At 44.5% G+C, this 20,097-nt stretch overlaps 1 long non-coding RNA gene across 1 annotated transcript in view; it reads left to right on the top strand.

Moving 5' to 3' along the window:
• Nucleotides 1-19,448, top strand: part of LOC147252863 (uncharacterized) — a 38,990-nt gene extending 19,542 nt beyond the window's left edge. The window contains exons 3-5 of the long non-coding RNA XR_015118482.1: nt 176-286; nt 2,824-2,953; nt 19,333-19,448. This is a non-coding gene — a long non-coding RNA (uncharacterized LOC147252863). The remainder of the gene's footprint in view (nt 1-175; nt 287-2,823; nt 2,954-19,332) is intronic.
• Nucleotides 19,449-20,097: the final 649 nt, after the last annotated feature.

Below are 20,097 nucleotides of genomic sequence, written 5' to 3' on the forward strand. Positions count from 1 at the left end.
ATATATATATTATTCTACACCAACCAACTGATACTTCCTGTAACAGCTCTTATTGGTTGACAGCGTCACGTGGTAAAAATAAGGCGGCAATGTGGAAAACGTGCCGTTTTCAACTCTAAAAATGGATTAAAATCTCATCAAAGTCGTTTGGTTTCATTGTGGATTTACTGTGCAGGGACTCCGCCACTGAAGCTCGGGCCAGGACTATGGCGCCCCTGACAGGGAGAATTTTGCTCCGGTCCAGACTGAAATCGGCGCCATGGGCATCTTCCGGGAGCTTTTCACTGTGAGTCAATTGTTTTCTTTCTTCCATAGAAAAACAAGTCACCATGAATCACTAGACGGATAATTGCAGGGGGGGATAACGCATACTGGAAACAGTACTGGCAACACAATCAAACGTTGTGAGGAACGTGTTACATCACGACGTGACTGCCTGATACGTTCTGGATTGCTGTAACACGTCACTCCCAGTACCCGTGGCGCCAAACAAACGTCAAACTCCAGCTCAGACCGAACCAGAGTGGTGCAATACAGAGCAGGATTAGTGGGTTAGCGAGGTATGTTGAGGCTACAGCCAGGGTTGTCAATGTCGTGAGGGTGGCTCTCTTTTAACCTGGCCACGTCACCATGGTAACTGATGTGGCGAATTTAACCCTGGTCCACAGCAGGTTATGTTCTCAGTTGCGGCTTAAATCTGCTCTGAAAAGCGCTGCCCTTTCACTAACGGCCTCTTTTGAAAATGGCAACACCATTTTTGAATAATCCGGTGGACCTTGGCGCAATAATCGTGCAAGGTTCTCTTCGGAGGGTGAGAGTATTGAGAGACCGGAGTGATCCGCCATCTCTTCCTGACGTCACTCTCTATGAACGCGGCAGAGTCTCAGCGGAGGAAATACATTATTTATTCCAAACTGCTTGAGCCATAAAACCACTAATGAAGACAAAACTTTGAAACAAAGACAGAAAATTGGTAGTCTATTGGTATTTATCACAGATAAAATTCTACCGATAAAATTTAAAAAGTAAAAACTAAAGTGTTTCCTCTTATCCTTTATAATGGGGCACAGCCCGACCTGAATGTACGTCTTGAGTTTAATGTTTAAACCTGGTGCATCAAGTTTAAAGTTTAAGAGCTTTGGATGTGGCAGGCACAGAGAGAGAGAGAGAGAGAGAGAGAGAGAGAGCGCTGAGCGGTAAAATAAACATATAAACTTACGAATTTACACGATTGGCAGTTTCCTGCCAGCATTCCTCTCTGGCCTCATTTGCAGCAACTGTGCTGCTCTGCTGTCATAATTGTTTGATGTTGTTCATAACCCTCCATTGTAGTCACTTGTTCTTCTTGACTAAAGCAGGCAACACGCCATCTATCCATTTCCAAAGAGTCACATGATGTGTTTAACGTCCCTTTTTATGGGGACGCGCACAGAGCCTGGAGCAGAAAGCTTGAATTGACAAAGAAAATCACGTCCACCGTCGTGATACCAACTATCTCTGATTGCGAGTTTAGGGTTGGTCGAGCCGGTTTATGGAAAGAGAGCCTGGCCAATTTGAACTTGCTTGGTTGTAAAAACCCCTCTGGTAGGTAAGAGTCAGACCACGTGACCCCCAAGGCGTTGAGTTTAATCTGGTTTAGCTGAGCCTGATCAACCCACAAGTCACTCATCATGCACTTGATTTTATTTAGTATTAAAAGATGCAGAACTGCTGTATATAATTTTTTTGTTTTTGTTTTTGTTTTAACCCTCGTGAGAAATCAAATTAACCAATGAGAATCAGCGTTCCTGGTTTGGTGACAGCAAAAAATACCGTCAATCATGTTATTTAAAAAAAAACAACCATTTTTGTCTTATCTGGTTTCAAGTAGGCAGCTTGTGGAATCATTCCTGGTAATTATCATGAAGTGGGATTACACAACGGCAAATCTTACCCTCATGGAATGGATTCTCAGTTGGAATGCTGCATACCCGACGGTGCCGGCATGAGAGGAGGGGGGGGGACGTGGAAAAAAAAATCATATTGAAGCAAATTTGAACAGGGATTGGTCATGGCCTTCCCCAGCAGTCGCAGGATTTACGCAGCACAGGACTCACCCAACGTTTTATACAGAAGAGATAGCAAGCACTGAAAGGAGGAACCTCTATCATGTGACTACGTGATGTTAGATACTGTGAAATTTGTCGAACAAATAACTTTTTTTTTTTTTTTAAATGTAGAAATCATGAGAGGAAAGTTTGCGTCGTGACTGCACAAACCACTGACTTACAGAGCCCATCTGACAACTTGAAAGTTGTTTTTTTTTCCCTTCTTCTTCTGCTTTTTCCGGTCAACATTTATGCTGTTTTTATAATATCTTTCCTCACTTTGCTGCGAACTGTCTCCACACACACACACGTGCACACACACACACACACACACACACACACACACACACACACACACACACACACACACACACACACACACACCCACACCAGCATAATTCAAATAAGAGTCTGAAACACTGTTTATTTCTGTTCAAAAGCGGAACATTTATTCTCACCTTTATTCATGGACTACTTGTGTTATCACGAGACAGGAGGTGTGTGTGTGTGTGTGTGTGTGTGTGTGTGTGTGTGTAGCTGTAATGCAGCAGAGAGGAATCAGAGGGTGAGCTCCAGCTGCAGGCTCCCAGCCACTCACCACTGGCTGTGCTGTGACACTTTAGGGGCCAGATAGACCTCAGCAGGGGGTCTGTCAAATAATTTCAAGCAGAGAGTCTGTCAAATAATTCCGAGCAGATCTGTCATGCTAAGCCATGCTTGTTGTTGTCTCTTGTAGCTGACCTGGGATTCAACTCTGGCCGGTTGAGCCAGCTGTGTTCACATCTGTCCAATTTTGGCATAGACGATTCATAATTCTTGCCCCCGCTGAGGGAAACCATCCTGGCAAGAGTCGGGATTCGCTGCAGGTTGGTGGATTAGGACTAACAGATCTTGAGCAGTAGGCATAACTTGACCACGAGATTATGAATGTGAAGCTGACGTCACTTTTGAAGAATCAAAGCAGCAATTTCTCACCGGAGCGGCTGGTTGCACTTGTTCCAGTTTCTGTCTAATTCGCCAGGTTTCTTCTGGAGGCTGATGGTTATTTTTCCTGCCTGCTTCTAAAGCATGTCATCGTTGAGCACCGTGCAGTATTTCTGATTAACTCCTGCTGGAATCCAATCTGATGCTCTATTTTAAAAAGGGAGAACACTCCAGTCTCAATACAGCAAATATGGAAAAAAAAAAAAAGGAAAAAATTCAGATGGATTACCAAAGACGGTTAGATAATAGATGAGGAAGAGGAAGATGGAAGAAGTATCCCAGTAATTCAACCCATATATTTTCAAGTCTGCCTAATATCGCTCTAGTCAGCATGTCAGATTGATTAAAAAAAAGTTCTAAAATGTGGCGTAGAGCTTTTCCATCTCCCTAAACTCAGCGGACTGATCTAATTAGGTGCCACACAGGTGAAGGTGAATTACAATCATCTGGATTACAATACATGACTCAGATGCTGCGCTCACTGGGAGAAGAGCGATTGTATATCTTTATATGTTCAAATATTGTCGAACGGGTTATTCCGTCCAGTGTGTACCCAGCCTCTCGGCCAAAGCCATTAGGGATGGACCCGCAGCCCTGCAGTGGTCTCCATAATGACTGAACGGATGAAGAAACTCATTTTGAGCAGCCTGAGTCTCAGCTATGTCATGAAGCAGGCTAGCGTCCGTCGCACGCTGAAATAACAGGATTATGTACAGGCTGACTACCTCATTCTGGGGCAGTAAGTGGTATTCAAACTAGAGGAAATAAGGGTGGCCGAAAGAGGAAAATGAGGTGGGTCGTCGGTGCGAGTGGTGAAAATGACCCCTGCTGATGTTACAAGAACATGCCGGCTTTTTGGAAACTGCGCTTATCGTCCATCTTCCTCAGAACCAGACGGGAAGAAGGAGACGTTCCTCTGAGCGTGATCGGGGGGATCAGACACACACAGAGTTAGTGTTAGTGTTAGTTTAGCACAGTGGACGGGGGTGCATCAGCACTACACGGTGGGTGGAGAGGACAAAATTTGAAGGGAGGGGGAAAAAAGATGATTTGCATTAAAGGTTTTAGACTTGATTGAAGTTAAGTGTGCAAAATGTGAGCTAAATATTTCAAATGAGCTCACGACTGCCAGGCTGTTCCTGCCGCAGGCGTCCTCCTCGTTACAGCTTCCCCACTGAAAGGAATCACACAGGACCTCTCGCCTCCTCTAGCTGGAAGACTGTTGTTCTGCTCTGGCCTGTTCCACTCACATCCCAACCAGCAGACGGAAACAAACCAAATGTGCGTTTCCTTTCTGGCACCCTACCGAGAGTTTGCTTAAAATCGCTTGAAAATAACACGGAAACACATTCTTTCCCTTTATCCATCATGCCCTTATACGCGGGGGGGGAAAAACAACCTCACATGTTACGTTCTTTTTCAGGTTTTGACGAACCGTCATTTTCAAAAGTAATTTTACAGCATCAGGGATGCAAAATAATTGCGACACAATTTGTGTGTAGCGGTAAGACGTGACAAACTGACAAAAGAAGAGAGCTTTAAGATCAGGGCAGGAGAGTCTCTGATCCCGAAACACTGGTTGACAGGTCCTTCACAGCCACTGGGACCATTCAATAAATGACTCTTTATTCTGTCTGAGAGGCTATTTTGGTGTTAGCATTGCTAATGGGATGTGACAGTCGGCAGTTACTCTAATCTCCTTGATCACCTTTTAATTTACTAAATTGCAGCTTGATCAGGGAACAGGAGAGGACAGGACGGGGACAGAACCGGACACAGCAGTGATGCAGAGACAGCTGGGTAATTAACAATTGGCATAGCTTGAGGAAAAAGACGTCATGGGTTTTTGGAGTAAAGGGCTTTGTGTGGCCAACGTCCTCTGGAGAGGTCAGAGGGGACCCCAACTGTTTCTGCGCCAAAGTATGATACAGTCTGATTGCCGTTTCGATCGCATGAACCTGAAATCAGTTCTTTCTTTGTCACTGTAACAGCGCAGATAAACAGATTTTTCTTGCTGGGGAAGTCAGACTTTTTGGGCAGCTGGGTGTCTGGTGGGTTTTCATGGCAATTCAGATGATAAATAATCTCTGTGGCAGCAAAGTTCTGGGCTGGAATGAAAGATCATTACTCTGTGTCAAATATTTATGTCTATTTATGAATGAGATGGTTTCCTCTGCTGATGATGCAGTTGTGTGCCTGTAACTCTTGCTGAGCCGTTCAGAACTTCTCTTCCTGCGGTTGCCGCCGTGCCCCACGAGCACAGAACTCTGATTATATTCATGAATGTGCTGGTCTTGACCTGCTGATGCTGCATGTGATTGGGTATGTCGCCGTCGGACGAATCAGAAATATGAGGGTAATTCATTTTGTCCAATAAATGTATTTATGTCGGGGACGAAATGCGTTCATCTAAAACACGGAGGAAAGATGTATGAAGAGTGTAGTATTGCAACCAACACAGAGGTTGCCAGTTTGATTCCCTGGGTTACATCCAGCTTGGTGTGGATGTGTGGACATCTGTGGTATTCACAGGTCAGTCAGGATTGTTGAACATCCGCCACTTCCCTGCCTGAAGATTCCCAAAAGCCTAAGATTTTTTGTTTGTTTTTGTTTTGTGGCATAAAATACGTCAGTAAACACCACACTTTTAAACCATTTCTATGTCGTTTAAAAAGAAATGTTTGCTAACAAGCTGCTAAATGAGACCATAAATCCTATCACAGACATTAAATGTCTGTGGTGATGAAAACAGATGAAGCCTGTCATGGTGACATGGAAGTCAAGTCAGTCAGTCACAGCTTAGTGTTCGTTTAGTACTTCGAATGATTTAAAACAAATAAAAGAGAGAAGTTATTTAGGCTTTGTTCTTTCGTGAAGTTTATCTTGCAGAACAAAACCTATAAGAATCACGAGAAACGATCGTCTGGAGTCAGATGTCAGACCTCGCTGGCCTCTGGCTGAGGGAACTGACGCCGGCGCCAACCGGTGAGTCGGCCTGTAAAACTACGTCATCCCTCCAGCAGCACATTGAGGAGAAACAGGGGGAAGAAAAGGAACAACAACAACAAAAAAGATGCACCACATGTCCGTGCAAGCTAATTTCCATCCGTAGCAATTCACAACTTCTTATTTGAGACACGAAGTTGAGGCCTCGTGCAGAAGCCCGTCAGCTCAGGGCTAGCGTAAGCTGAGCTCCATGTGTGATGATGCATGGCTCGTCCTCCCTAATTAGAGGTTCAAATTGAGATGGGATTGGGGATGAGTATTGATCAACCACTCTGCCAAGCCCCCCGCAGATAAATTAGGATAATTTTGTGCTTTGGGGCTGATCGGAATTCTCTCATACTATTTGAAGATGTTCCAGATTGCAGCGATGAGGGTTTCCTGTGAAAGCGGAGATAAATTGAAGTATGCACCAACCTTACAACCTAGTGGGTGTGTGTGGGGACCAAGGCCTGGCTCCACTCTGATTTTGGTTTAAGTCTCAGCTAAGAAGCATAACAACGGCATATTGAGGAGTTAATGAGCTTTATATACAAACACAGGCTTGCCTGCACGCTGAAGTACACAGACTGTTGCCAAGCACATGAACACACACACACACACACACACACACACACACACACACACACACGCTCACACACTGTACATACTCTCAGTAAAACACCCACACAACATGCACATTCTTGCCTGTCAAATTATATTAACATCAGGTCGGGCGGCTTTTTTATTTTTTTTTTAAAATCAGGTTGCTATGGCAGCAGTGAGAGGAAAATGGCGGTCTATGGGCTGTTCTTACAGGCACCTCCAGTTACAGTCGTCTGCAGACTTTGAGACACCCCCCCCCCCCCATCTGAGTCCAACTCCTCGTCAGCCAGTGAGCCTCAAATATGCACCATCAAGTTCAACCTCACGTGTCAAACAGAGCTGGACAGATTTCTGGAGCTGGCAGAGTGATCAGCTGATATCTGCCTCTGGAGCGTCTTTGATTCCAAGTTCAACGTTTTTGTGGTATTTATTAGTGAAACGGATACTTTCCTGTCCTTCAATTAGTATGAGATTAAGTTGTTACACTTCCAGGCAAATCACATGACCCATACAGGGGTTTTTTTTTACAACAAGTATATATAAAATAATGTTAAATACAGACCAATTTTTTTTTTTACAGAAATAAAATAGTACAAAAAAAGAATATTCCTCTTTTTAAACAGGGCAAGAATTCTCTACAACAAGGTGAACATCTAATATCTACTTAATCAACTTTCCTGAATGCAACATTCAGAAAAAATAAAAACATCTTCCTGGCTACCGGCATTTCCACTAAGTCATGTGACATGAGTCAGCTGATAATGCCTGGGTTGTTTTAACACAGGCATGTTCACAAAAGCTCTGAAAACATGAGGTTGTGATGAGGCCACCCATGCTTTTATCTCTCTCTCTCTCTCTCTCTCTCTCTCTCTCTCTCTCTCTCTCTCTCTCTCTCTCTCTATATATATATATATATATATATTCTTCAAAGAAATCAATCACTGTGATTGTTGCAGTCTCTGTGCACCAGAGGGCGCTCTGCAGCTCAAAGTCAAAGCTTAGCTTTGAGGCTCTCTACCTGACCAAGTTGCGGTGAGGTCTTCTGCCAGATACACAAAGGAGAAATTTGCCCTGAAGGATTTCTGGCAGGGAGGTTTAAAAACCCATTGTGATCCAGGCTTGGATAAAACCTTCTACCGCCAAGGCTCTCTGTCAGACAGACTTGGGAGGAAGCAAACCCCTCCCTCGTGCATTGCTAGCAGCTTGTGCTGGGCGAATGATTTGTTATTTGTATTGGGATACATCTGCCAGCATCAAAAAATTGAATATTGGCTGATATGTCATTATCAGTTTTGTATATCCAAATATAGAAATGTGTATTGGCCTTGAAAATCCCATCAACCAGGCTGTAATATTAAATGACATCATAAAAGGGGGTCAAAAGCTTTCAGGCCTCCTCGTCTGTCCATTAACAGCTTTATAAAAACCAGAATGACGTTTACTCTGTTAATGTGTCCCATGAACGTATAGGCGATCTCATAAAGATCCAGATTTGATATAAAATGTCTCTGCTGCTACTCTGACGGACATGAATTCTTATTCCATGTCCCTTTCTTGTAGCTGACTGTTGAAGTGAATGATTTTTTTGTGTCTAAATTGAATGTAAGCTCATTTTCGATGACGGTCTATGATGAGCCATCCAGCCACGCTGAGTTTCTCTACTTTTGGCCAAATCTAAATCAAAGTCACGCATATCCACCCGTATCTAAAATGTACCCTGAGGAATTCTACATCCTGTTTATTTTTTCTTTCCATTTATCTCATTTGGCGGATGTCACAATCGTAACTTTACGCTTACATTCTGCCAATAAAGTCACAGGAATGTTGTAAATAGCTGTTGACAACCAAGTGAACATGAGGAGAATCCTAAAAGTCCAAATCCCTTTAATCGAGGAGAGTTAGCACTGATGCTAATAAAGACATAATAATTGGGACTGTTGTGGTGTCAACTCTAAAACCACCCTGAGAATCGGATCCTGGGAGCCGTGTGCCACACATCCCGGGTCCTTGTAACAAGCTTTAATACACGCTTGGACACGGTATAACCCCTCCGTCACGCTTGTCACTCTGTTTAGTATGTAATTCCAAACAGGTATGATCCTGACAGCGCTGTGGAAGCCGTCCTGTCCTGTCAGCGGCCATGACGCTGCTGTTTATGCTGGCATGACGTGGAGGCAGAGATTTGGCATGTGGGTCGGGTCTGTATTTCCACTGGCTTGGCAGAGTGGCCTCTAAAAAGCAGTTCTATCTGACCTCATTCTGCTTCAGTCTCCCTCTGGTTCCCTCTAATAACGACACTGACCCGTATTTGTTGCAACTATTTGCCGTCTGTTTTGTTTGCTACTTCCAAAATTTTGTTTTTCAAAATTAAATGCTGATCTAAATATCTGGAGAGGGATGCAGAAACCCCCACCCCCCCCCCACCCCCCCAGCCGAAAGTTAGATGGAAACCTCCATATATTTAACCAAACCCACACAGCTAAACATATTTTAACGCAAACTGTGGCAAAATGTAAATAACTTAAAGTAACATTTAGAGTTTTACTTGTTGCTACATTTTATGGTGTCTTCATCAATTAAAATGCTGTAGTGTGGAACATTTGCCGCCCCCCAGTCTTACTGTGCCGGTGTTGTTGCGGCTGTAAAATGATGGAAAAATAATTTGATCCATTTGGTTTGAAATAGTTTGGAAAGTCCTGAAAGGCCCTATGTTCAGATTCTTTATCCACATTCATGCTAACCCTAAAGGCTAACAGCCTGCTCTGTCCTTAGAGTTTCAGCACAATGGTGGATAAATCATTCTGAACGTCACACAACACACAATGATTCATTTCACTCTCAGAATTTCATCCATTCGGTCCTAGAGTTCGTGGAAAGCAGAGAAGCACCATTCGATTTGATTATGTCTCATTATTCACGTTAGCAAAGGGCTAATAGGAAGTAGCAGCCTGGTGTAAATCTCTGGTGCACGTGCTCAGTATACGTCCTCCCGCTAGTGTAGGAACTGAATCCATACACTGTGGGACTATAGCTTTAATTAGCAAAGCTAAATGCTTTCTATTGATGTGATGGGATTAATGACAGCGCTTGGCATAAACAAATATTAAATGTGTTGTTTTATGAGTCATTAGCGTCACCTACTGAACATATTCCTAATTACATCCTGCATCTGTAACAACACCATCCAGTCGCGCAAATTAAGCGCTAAAGTGCGATGTTAGCATGATATGCTAAAGAATGTTGGAGCTGTCAAGGAGCATGTTAGCGGGAGGATGATGTCAGGGTTTTGCACCTCATTTGACAGGTGAAGTCAGAGGAGAGGAACTCTTCAAATGTAACAGATGAGCTTTGTGATGGGCAGAGGCAGGAATGAGGAGCCTGGTGGGAGTTAGGAAGCAGAGAGAGGGAGAAACTTGCTTTACAACTCACACAAACTATGTTGACACGCCAGACTGAGCATATTTGATGGAAGGAAGCTAAATGCCGGGCTGCTTATGCACGAACAATTAATCTGCACCTTTATTTGTTTCCAATACTGGCCGTTTGAAGCTGCACTCGCCCACTTTGCATGAGCTGGTTAAGATGGAGAGAAACTCAAATCAACCAAGAATGTTCAGCATCTCAGCGTCTGTGCTGACACTTGTTCAGATTACTCTGAATAGTGGTTTCATGTGTCGCTGTCAGTACTGAGGCAGGATGTCGCAGGTCTCCACTGCTTCATAAGACCCTCCAATGTAAAAATACGTTTTTAACCTTAATATAGCATTCAGGAGAGAGAACGATTCACACGTCCCACATGTAAGGGACCATCAACTTTACCACAAGCTGGCTGAGAAATGTTCTCTTTCCCTTTTGGAGGTATCACCCATGCTGGTCACCCCCACTGGGAGGCAGGGCATGAAGAACAGCCCCCGAGAGCTCTGGGTCACATTAGTATCTCATTTGCTAAAGTAGTCAAGCAGAAAAGGCTCATGCTAGCTACAAATGTTGGACTCCTACTGTAGCGTTCCGAAGCACGCAGGGTCGCCCGCAAGTGTCACATGATTTGTAACTCATCAAATATCAGTAACTTCCCTCAAGGCGGTCTGATTGGTTTAGAGAAGCGTTTGAAGTGAATATCAATGAGTGTCCTGCATCCTGCTCCAGTGAGGCATCTGGAGATCATCAATTGATTAAGCTGCTGTATTCCATAGCGGGGGAGCAAAGTCAAGTGTGTCCAAGGGTACAAGTAATCAATGGCAAGTTAAATAAAGTAGCAACCTTTTCACTGAGAGAACGCTGTGATGCTAATCAATGGCGTTCCAGTGTCTCATCACACTAATTGGCTTTGGCTGGTGACTTCTGGAGGAGGCGTGGTCTGTTCCAGGGATTTCTCGCCTCTGCTCGACTGTGGTTCCACCCTCTATAGGCTCATTTGTACCTGATGGTTCTGACACATTCAGACTTGCGTTGTGAACTCCCCTCTTCTGATTGGTTCTCCATTTGCTTTGGAATCACTCTCTCTTCGTGTATTGGTTTGTCTTACATCCTGTCTCTATGCTTCCCCTCCCCCTTGTCATGTGATTGCCTGTGTCTTATCGGTCGCTCGGTCCTCTGCTCCTGCTGTCACCTTCGACCAGCGGCGCTTTGGTCCTGTAGCCATGCAGTTTCAGCTCCTCCCTTTAACTCGTCTCTTTGTCAGTTTGCATTTGAGTCGAGCTTTGTGGCTTTAAGGTGTTGAGTTATTTTAGCTTCTGTTCTTGAAGGCCTTGTTGTTGTTTGTTTGATTTTCTTTTTTACTAATTAAGATACATTTGGACCCAACTGCTTCTTAACCCCAAATGTCAGTTGTAAAACAAGGTTCATAATTTTGCCGTGATCAAGAATTTGACTTCTCCTTATGAATGGCTTTTTATTTGTTTTTGTTTTTTACGAAACTGATTTTGATATTTTTTCAAAAACATTTCCCCTTCTTTTGAGTTTTTTTTTTAATCTCAAGACTGCCTTTGTTATTTCAAATATTTAATTCTGTTGTGTTCTTTTATTTTCAGTTTCTCCTGTAAAACACTTGAGCTGCATCTTTTTGTATGAAAGGTTCCGCGTAATTGCAGCTGTCAATATTATCACTAAAAGCTACCCGAGAAAAGAAATATTCCCAAAGACATCTTTCTTCTCACTGTTCATCTCCTCTTTTGCTCTTTATCTTCGTGACAGTCCGGCTCTTGGAACGAAAGACACGAACGTGAGCGTTTTCTGATAGTACAGATCACGTAGGAGGTGGGGCCGTGGCGAGTTGGTGCAGATGTCCGGCGACTGGACGGTGAATTACTGACGATCCCCTGACTGCTCACACGTCTGGACTTCCCCTGGATGGGGAATTTCGGGCATTGGTGGTCTCGGTGAACGTTGGTGCCTCCCTCGGTCCTCTTGCGCCAACAGCAGGTCATCATTTATCAAATTAGTTCGTTGAGCGTTTCAGGCCTGCAGATCCATGACCTCGGCTGCAGGATCTTAATCTACACCAGAGGTGTTTTTCAGTTTAGTTTTCGGTTTATGTTCTGCTCCTTACTCAGAACATAAATAAATCCCAGGTCAGAAAAGGGATGTGCTCCCACTTGCCATGTTTACAGCTCTTTAGCCTTATTTTAATCCATCACTCTTGAGACCCCCGTGTCTATGAAATCTCTAGAAGACCCATTTTAAATGGACACAGCATTAGCTGCTCCTAGAATAGTGTTCAATTAGCTGAGCGGCATTTAGATGACAGGTCACACACACACACACACTGACACACACACACACACACACACACACACACACACACACACACACACACACACACACACACACACACACACACACACCGGTCTGGGTTCATCCCTTAGTAGGATCAGAAATGTGTGAAAAGCTGCACTCCAGGCGTTACTGTAGGTCTCACGTAAATGTGTGAAAGTGTGTGTGTGTGTGTGTGTGTGTGGAGGGCGAGACCGACAGAAATGGAAGGTGGGAGAGTGAGAGAACGGGCGAACAGTTAACACACTCAATCTTGCTGCGCTTGCATATTAAAGTCGCTGCACGTGGTTTCTGTGCATCCATTCAGACTAAATATTCTGCCATATGGCTTTGGGTCAAATGTTTAGAAATTTCTGCTGTTCTCTTCCCTGTTAGCATGCCAGGATGTGTGATCCGGTTTGCAGGAGACTACAGTAAAGACTCTGACCTCAGGCTTGATCTTATTAAGCCATTACCCACTTTGTGCCTCCCTAAAGATTCTTTAGGATGGATTACCGGTCACATACCCCGAGATTGGATTACTTTGATGAGGCTCGCAGTAAGAGTATGGCATCCAAACGTTTGTCATGGATAAAGTTGATAAGCTGGGACGGAGTATATTTATTCAGAGTTGATTCATTTCTGGCTTTTTGAAATATGCATTAGAGCTGGGTCAAGTTGTCCCGGCTCGCCAGTTCAAACAGCAGCGCTTGCTTACACTGAAGATTGGGTTGATTGAATTTTTAGAGCGTTGGACTTTGGAGGTGTAACTTTACTTGTTGGGGTCGAGAGGCTAAACCAGGCCTGTTGTACTCTGTTGATCAGGGACATCTGTGTGAGCTGTAATTTTCTACACTCCTCATTTTCAGAATGATTATTTCATTGCAAAAGTAGTAGAGCCATAAATCAGAATAATTCCCCCCCCCCCCCCCCCCTTTTCGCCAAGAATTTCTCTAAGCGTCAAAAGTTAAAACATTTGGAGTAACTCACCGCATCATATCGGCCATGTTGCAAATGATTTGGCCAATTCTGACATTTCTGGTATGGCGGCGCTTGTAAACATTGACTTCTTTAGCTGCATCACATCCTTCACACACGGTGAGCAGAGGAGGCCTGGAGGTCCGTCTACCGGCGCGTCGGAGCTGACGGAGCCGACCGCTGTTCTTTTGAACGGCTCCTGGAAACGAACAACTCCTCAAGATCCGGAGCCAGAAGTCATCACCTGCCATACCAGAATGTGTGGAACATGAAGTTGGATCACCTGGACATTCTGTGCAAATGAAACCTTCTTACGAAATTCACTCGGATTTTCAAACGGAACTAAATGGCAGTCCAGTGTTGGACCAGGGGTCACCAGTTGAACAGCCTTGGTCTGAACCCCTGCAGGGCCCTGTAGATCATGGCCGTGCGGGGAAGGTTTTACTGGCTAACACCCCTCAGCCCAGTTCTGCTGACTCATCTCCGACTCTCTGGTAACTCTGCTGTGCTGATGGTGATGAAGAACGTTGCAGTGAACCTGTCCCCTGTGACTTTGCTGAGTTTTACTCCTGGCAATCACTTTAGCAGCCTCAAGGAAAGAGGAATGGGTACAATTTCACTGAATTCAACATTTAATCAATTCCATAACAGTGTGGTCAACGAATCAAACACAGCGTCCTCCTCTCTGCTACTGGAGGATGGAGGATTGCAGTATTACCTCCATTTGATGGACCACTGGTGTGTGTAACTTTAATCTGGCTTAAAATCTCTTGTGTAACAACAACAGACACGTAGCCTTCATGCTGTAACTGTAAATGATTGCGACCACATCGTGTACTCTCTGTGGTGAAACTCATTTCTGTCGGTAGCACTGTTGTCCTGATTTAGTTCACTCTCCCAATCCTTGAATTCAGAGTACATCTCAATTTCATGCTTTGTGGGTTTATGCAAATCCTAAATAGGGATGTATAAATGAGTCGTGGTATTATCTAAGCATCCATGTAGATTCTAGCTGCTTATCGGGGTCAGGATCACGTTGCCATAGAGCTCCAGCGGGCCTGAATGAGAAGCCCTAACTGCATGGAGTCCGCGTATAGGACTCCTGGAACGCATCCTGATGCTGCTTGGTTTGCATCTGACATGTAGAGCAGCAGCGCAAATGTTTGTCTACAAAAGTCTTCCCTGTTCTCGCTCCCGATTAGGGTGTCCCAGATGGACACACCAGGCAGCAGAGGAGAGGACGAAGCCTGGTGAAATGAAAGATAACAAATAATAAATGTGTAACTCTGGATTTCCGCCAGTGTTGCGCGGGCCCGCCGGCACAGCAGGCCTAAATTGACTCCCTACCTGGCCTAAATTACACTGCTGGGCCTGAGCATCTGGGCTTTTTTTAATGTGTCACACAAGTAGCAAAGTCATCTAAAGGAATAGCTCAGCTGGCGAGTGTGTGCGGTTTTAAGAGATGTGTGTACTGTCGAGTGTGACTGGTACGGTTAAAGTGAATGCCAACTATCAAAAAAAAAATAAAAGAACGCATTCATTCACCGTTCGCCCACTTCAGGCGTTCATTTATTGAGATTCTTGCTTGGTTTCTGGGGAGAGTTTATATGTTTCGCTGTGACAAGAATTTGTTTTATTACTGTAATATTTCAAAAGAAAATGAGTCAGTGGATCTCTTTCGTATCATAGTGGATTGTTGCTTCGTTTGAGAAATGTATGATCCGAACACTCTTACTTCCTGTGCAATACCTTCACATACCTGGATGGCCATGGTGCTGAGGTAGCTGTCACTGCCTGACAGGGCGGTGTGAGGATGAGTGTCGCACAGTCGCTGGCGGCTGCAGTTGTGGTGAAGGAAAGCGGTGAACTTACATTGTTAGATTTGTTATGAGGGAGATTAAATTGGAACCTCAGAGTGTGAGTCGAGTACATTTGGTGTCTAAGTCCTCAACCTAATCACCAGGCGGCTGACGTGGCTCATTGCGTGTTTTATAACACACACCTGCATCCCGACTTCTAATCCACACATTAAACTTTGGCTGCAGCACAACTCTGCTGAAGGCTGAGTACGTCCTCGTGTTTTAAACGGGACCCAACACTATTATCTCTATCTGTGGCACCAGATGCTAATTTGATGCAATAATCCCTCCAAATTCAGTTGAGGAACAACTGTGAGTCTTGTACCTGGTTTTCATGGTGCGCTCTGGCAGCGTGTTCAAGGGCACCGCATCGATCCGGCCCCCTTCCCTGGCACCTGAGCATGTTACCTCCATCTTGTATGTGATTATATGACGGTGTACCCTTCTCTCAGCAAGAGTGTCCAGGGAATGGGATTAAAATCATAACAGAGAGAATGAAATTAACTCCTAACAAAGACAAAAAAAATGAAGCTGAAGAGTCGCAAATACATCTGGACTGAAGAAAGCAGAGGCAGCTTTTATTGCACCTGCCATCAGATTCAGGGTTAGTTTATACCTGTCAAGATAATCACTTCTAATGCAGCGGCGCGTCGTACAATACCAGAGGTAATATAAAGATTTATTTTCATCAAGTAAGAAGTAAATCAGCTAGCATCATCATGGGGGATTTGGTTTTTTGGACAAACCCTGGAGCTCCGTTCTCTTTAACGACGGCGTGAAGCACGCTGTGCCCTGGGAGGTGCGTTCGTGTCTTGTAGTGTATACCAGGGCATGGCCGCCAATTCCATAGGGCGCCAGTGTCTTGGCTATGTTTTGACATGACAATTCAAGGAGTTGTTGTAGCATTGTGTCCTCCCTCCGCCGCATGAATCACCCCCTGGAGACCTAGTTGGAGGGGACTTCTGAGCTCGCCGCTCTGTTTGACTTGAGCATTGATGTCACTGTCATTGTCCTTCGCTTTGTGAGTCACTCTGTCACCAACGAGAAATCTCAACCAGAATACATAATAATAATGTCTGTGTAGGTTCTCATTCATCCAGGTCATCGTAGATCGGAAACCCACCCACACTGACCAATACTTGCTTTTTGACTCTCACCATCCTCTGGAGCACAAGTTAGGTGTCATCAGGACGCTGCAACACCGAGCGGAGACCATCCCCACCAGCGTCCAAGGCCGGAAAAAAGAACAGCAGCATCTGAAAAGAGCACTTAAAACTTGTGGCTTCCCAGACTGGACCTTTGTAAAATCCTCTTCCAGGTCCAGAAAGGAGGAGAGCTCCAGGAGGAGGGAAGATGAAGAAGGCAGGAGAAAAAACATAGTGATCCCCTATGTGGCAGGGGTTTCTGAGAAATTAAGGAGAATCTATAATAAGCACCGCATCCCTGTGTCTTTTAAACCAGACAACACTCTGAGACAAAGACTGGTTCACCCCAAAGATCCCACCCCTCACAGCCAGAAAAGCAATCTGGTATACGCTGTCAGATGCAGTGAGGCCTGCACGGATCTCTACATAGGGGAAACCAAACAGCCCCTCAACAAGCGCATGGCCCAACATAGAAGAGCCAACTCTGGAGGACAGGACTCAGCGGTTTTCCTCCACCTCAAGGAGGAAAGCCACTCCTTCCAGGACGACCATGTCCAAATTCTCGACAGAGAGGACAGATGGTTTGAAAGAGGAGTTAAAGAAGCCATCCACGTCAGGATAGAGAAACCATCTTTGAACAGAGGAGGTGGACTGCGACATTTCCTTTCACCTATTTACAACCAAGTCCTTTCAAAGCTTCCCCAAAGAGTTCAGCTGAAAGACCCATGTGGAACGGCTGATGCCAGCACAGCCCATTAGCATCTGAGTGGTCGGTGAAACCCCCCAACGACCACCCCTGAAACTCCCTGACACCGCACAACGACTGTCGTTTGGAGAGGCCAGGTGAGTCTCGGGAGGGTCGTTTCCACCACAATAGCACTGACCACTCCCACACATAGGTTTATAAGCTGGAGTTTCCACACTCTTCACTAGAACTGAAGAAGCCTCTCGGATGAGAGGTGAAACGTCTTCAAGATAAACTTACGTCCAGTTGACCAGATTTTACTTCGCTTCGATGAACATAATAATAATCGTACTTGAGTAATAAGCTTAAACCAAGATGGTGGGTGTAGGATGTGTTTGTCCTTGGTAATAAAAACTTGAGTTGAACCGTCATTTAACCGTCCAAATCCTACATAATCTTGGATCAGCTCTGCCGCAGTCAATTTGAATCTGAAGGATTCATCTGAAGGAAACCAGACAGAAGCTCTAAAGAGTGCAATAAGATTGAATAAAAGATTAGAATTAAATGGCTCCCTAAATCCATCTCGTATCAGAGTCGGAGCCGAGAGGCAGGGATGGAGAACCAGGCCAGGAAGCGGAGGTTACGTCATCTCCAGTGAGAAGGAGAATCTGGTGTTTGTCCGCGGCTGTTGCAGGTGAACGTGCCGGTTGAGCCGGCGGTGAAGTGAGGAACAAACCGACGCCTGCAGGCAGTGACTGGCAGCAGCAGCAGAGGGAGGACGCACTGGTACTGACGTCTGTCTCCTCGCTCTCTCTGTGCCTCACTCAGTAGAACGTATATCCATGTATTTGTGTTTATTATTGAATGCTTTGACTGAGCTGCTTCACTCTTGGTCTGCTGGAGATGATATTGAGTTCAATTAAAAATACAAATCAATTCTAACCCTGTGTTTAAACGACAGAAAAAAAAAATTGTATCTTCACATAAGAACATCAGTAATCCCTGAAATCCTTCACGAGATGTGCTCGAATTACAAAACAACATTGGTTTTAAAAATAGCGCAATGATTGATATCATGCTTATTTTACAAGAGCACAGTGTTGTTTTAATACTATAATGATCCAATAAGGAATGACCAAATTACAGCTGCTCAATCATAAGACTCATAAAAGCCTCATTAAAGAGTAGCATCCAAAATTTACTTTTCAGTTCCACCAGTAAGAGAGCAGAGCGGTGCTTTCCAGAGTAATTAGAATTACTGATGCTTGGATACTGCAGATGGTATTAAGGCTGCACAATTGACTTGCAATGTCGGTTTGTTCAGTTAAATAAGCACAAAACCACTGCGCAAATATCCCAGAAATGTTTGTACCTCATTTGACTTATTAAAAATAGTTACTTTATATACACGTTTCAGAGTTATCAGAGCAAAGAGACTCATTATGTCATTTATTTATTATATCTCAATATCATTCACAATAATCACTGTGACTTTTTCACCAGCTAGCAGCACTAGCTGGTAGCAGTGATGCTAATTTAGAATATAGTTGGATTGATTATAAAAAAAAAAAAACTGGAATCCCAGATGATTTATCAGTGACCCAGTTAAGATGGAAAAACAACATGTCGACTGAAGTGGTGCACCAGTGCTGCTGGAGGAGGAAGCCATCTTATCACATGACATTCAGGCAACAGGATTTGTTTTGTGTGTGTGTGTGTGTGTGTGTGTGTGGGGGGGGGGGTTCCTCCAGCAACAAAAAAATAAAGGTTTACCTTAAAAATGTCGTTGAGGTGGCGCTTCAGTCCCTCTCTGGAGCTGCGATGGCTGGAGAAGAATACAGCCGTACGGCGTCTGACAGCTACCAACTCTCATTGCGTCTCTGTGAAACGGTGCATGATGCCGTTAATTAACACAAATACGTCGTGATTAGGCCTGATGGTGTTTTTAATAAACTGACAAGTGCGAGCAAGACAAGTGTGTTATGTAAGACAGTGTCGATCCCTCACACCTGAATCGCACAACATCAGTGTTGGCAGTTTTGGTTCCATGATAATCAGGTCTCATTCTGAGATCTGCACGCATTAAAACCCGCTTTCTCAATCATAGCCACCGTAAGAAGCCAGATGAACGCTCGACTAGGCGTCTCTTTTGTCCTTTAAGAAGTTGTGGTGTAGGAAGGTAGAATTAAATTGACTGTTAAAGGAAATTCGACAGCTGTATAGAGCTGTAAATTTCTCCTCCTGGTGTGTTTCAGACGTGGCACCACCCCTCTGTGACTTGACGCTGTTCATCAGCATCAGGACCTGCAGAACCAGTGCTGAACACCGAGGCCAGTTTGGGTCAGACTGAGGTGGATCCAGGTGACTCCACCCCTACTGTGTTGTCTGGGTATTTTAAGCCACCTCTGAAAGCACAAACTTGGTACAATTTCAGTCTGAATTATGTGGTTACGTGGTTTAGTTTTCCTATCCCGTAGACGTCTCACTATTGTAAAAAGCTTGAGTGAACATACTGTGCTTTGAATGGCACTACCCAAGTTAGAGGAAGTAGAATATTTGATTTAGACACCATTCACGGAGTCATGAGGTTTAGGATAAATTGTTTTAAATTGGGAAGGAGCCCGTGCAGGTATTTAGCCTCTGTGGGGTCATTACCACGGCCATTGATGCCACTCCGGTTCGTTAGCTCCTGGCTGTTGTAATGACATTCATTCAAGTCACCTGAGGCTGAGTGTAAATTTGGAGTCATGAGGGGCCAATTGTGAATGCTTGTTAAATCTCCTGTGAAGGGATGAGGGGACGGTTTTCTCTTCAACGTAAAGTCTTGAGTCTGTGGACAGACGATTGCTGACTGACAGGAAAACTCTGCAAAGTCTTTTCATCAGCAGGAAGACGTATTTGCATAACCCGAATAAAACTCGCTGGCCAATGACGCGGCGTCTGTCTGGGCGTGTAAACAAACCCCTACTCACAGTAATAATAGTCTGCTGTTATCTGTTTAATTGCAGTGCGCCTGCTGA

This window comes from Aulostomus chinensis, chromosome 11 (genome assembly GCF_037954235.1).
Source record: "Aulostomus chinensis isolate RoL2024-O1b breed Wild chromosome 11, RoL_Achi_v1.0, whole genome shotgun sequence".
Classification (NCBI taxonomy): Eukaryota; Metazoa; Chordata; class Actinopteri; order Syngnathiformes; family Aulostomidae; genus Aulostomus; species Aulostomus chinensis.